We start from the raw sequence: 2398 nt of genomic DNA on the forward strand, positions 1-2398 counted from the left end.
CTGCTGATGCAGATGTGATCTCTTTCCAGGATAGACTGACATAAACCTCAAAAACTGGTGTATACTCTCTGATAACTTAAATGATTTTTCTCCCAAAGCAGAATACTCTAATGAATAGCTGCTTTCATCTCAGAGAGGACAGATTCCACATTTATTCCTCTGGGTCTTTCTATCACATTATAAGTATTCAATTTCCTATATTATTTATTTGCTGCTGAAAATCCATGCAATGGAATTTAATGAGAGATCTAAAATTTTATAAAGAAATGCAGAAGAAATAGTTGCTGATTATGAAAGAAAAGTTAAAGAACCCAAGTACTGTGGAAAGATAAACTGCAGACTATCATTCTATGAACTGATACAAACATCATGATCTACATATTCCAGGGTTTTGAGCCCTGTTGCTCAAGTCTTTATCTTAAAGCAAAGAATCCTACATGCAGAGAATGTCCCTCTGCCAAAGAGCTTTCTCAGGGCTTGTTTGATGTCTCTGTTCCTCAGGCCATAGATGAAGGGGTTCAGCATGGGCGTCACCACCGTGCACATGACTGAGGCTATGGCACTTGTCCTGGAGTTTTGTGCAGCAGCAGAACTCAGATACACCCCAAGGCCTGTAGCATAGAACAAAGAGACCACTGAGAGGTGAGACCCACACGTGGAAAATGCTTTCTACTTGCCACTTGTTGATGAAATTCTCAAAATGGAGGCTACAATCTTAGAGTAAGAATACAGGATACCAGCGATTGGAACAACACCCAGAAGTCCACTTGTGAGATAGGTCACCAGGACATTGAGGAACGTATCAGAGCAAGCAAGTTGGATCACCTGCTTAAGTTCACAGAAAAAGTGAAGGATTTCCAGATCTGTGCAAAAGGAGAGTCGCAAAATCAGTAAGTCATGTAATGGAGAGTCAAGAACACTCAACACCTAGGATCCCAGGAGTAGGATGCCACAGAACTTGGGGTTCATGATGACCATGTAGTGCAGTGGGTGACAGATGGCCACAAACCGGTCATAGGCCATCACTGTCAAGAGTATGTTATCTAATACTCCAAAAAGCACGAAAAAGTACATCTGGCTGAGACAGCCTTCATAGGTGATCACTTTGCTCTGCGTCTGGATGTTCAGCAGCATCTTTGGGATGGTGGTGGAGGTGAAACAGATGTCTCAAAAGGACAGGTTGGAGAGGAAGAAGTACATGGGTGTGTGGAGGCGGGAGTCTGTGATAATGGTCAGGATCATGAGCAGGTTCCCAGTGAAGGTGACCAGGTACATGGACAGGAACAGCCAAAAGAGCAGTGACTGCAGTCCCCGCTCATCTGACAGTCCCAGGAGGGGACTAAATTCAGAAATTCAGGTTTGGTTTTCTTGTTCCATGAAAATAAGCTACAGAAATAGAAAGAAGAGCCTTTCAAATTTAGCCACAAACAGTAGTCAAGAAAGTAACAGAGGGAACCAAGGTGGCCTTAAGTAGGTGAATGGATAAATAAGCTGTCATGTACCCAGACAATGGAATGTTATTCTGTACTTGGAAGAAACACACCATCAAGCCATGAAAAGACATAGAGGAAACTTCAGTGCATATTATTAAGTGGAAGAAGTTTATCTGAAAAAGCTTCACACTGTATGATTCCAAAAACATGAAATTGTAGAAAAGGCAAAACTACGGAAAAGGAATAACAGATATCAACGTGGCCAAAGGGTGCAGTGGGAGCGAGAGGGGTTAAGAGGCAGAGCACAAAGGGTTTTTAGGGCAGTGAAATACTCCATATGATACTATAAATATGGATACATGTTTGTTTTGTGCCAGTCTCAGCATATCATTTACCAACGTTGTGACTGGACCAGCCCTTGTCATTCTTATGATGGTTGCAAGACACCCTCTGCAATAACCATCAGGAAACTCTGAAAAAAAAAAATTACTGCTCATAGTTCCTAGGGCCACACAGTGAAGTCACAGAGAGACAGAGAGCGCACATGGACCTTGGGGTCCGCTTTTACTGGGGTGAGGGACTAGAGTTTCACTGGTTCACTCTTTATTTGTAAATTTAAAACTTAAGAGCAGGAATTAAAGCACAAAAGAGAAAAAGGAGAGAAAAGTCCGTTTCTAAATCAACCAGATCCCTACAACAAAACAAAAAAAATATGGGGCGCCTGGGTGGCTCAGTCAGTTAAGCGTCTGGCTTCAGCTCAGGTCATGATCTCGCGGTCCCTGAGTTTGAGCCCCACGTCGGGCTCGTGGCTGACAGCTCGGAGCCTGGAGCCTGCTTCGGATTCTGTGTCTCCCTCTCTCTCTGTCCCTCCCCTGCTTGCGCTCTGTCTCTGTCTCTCAAAAATGAATACACATGAAAAAATATTTAAAAATATATATCAGAATGGGGCACCCTGGTTCTTTATT

General features: G+C 43.0%; 1 pseudogene; it reads right to left on the reverse strand.

Annotated features, from left to right (window-relative positions):
• Nucleotides 1-405: 405 nt before the first annotated feature.
• On the reverse strand, nucleotides 406-1377 carry LOC112852641 (olfactory receptor 7A17-like; annotated as a pseudogene).
• Between the last annotated feature and the right edge of the window lie 1021 nt (nucleotides 1378-2398).

The sequence above is a fragment of the Puma concolor genome, chromosome A2 (genome assembly GCF_028749965.1).
Source record: "Puma concolor isolate L17-30 chromosome A2, mPumCon1.1.hap2, whole genome shotgun sequence".
Taxonomy (NCBI): Eukaryota; Metazoa; Chordata; class Mammalia; order Carnivora; family Felidae; genus Puma; species Puma concolor.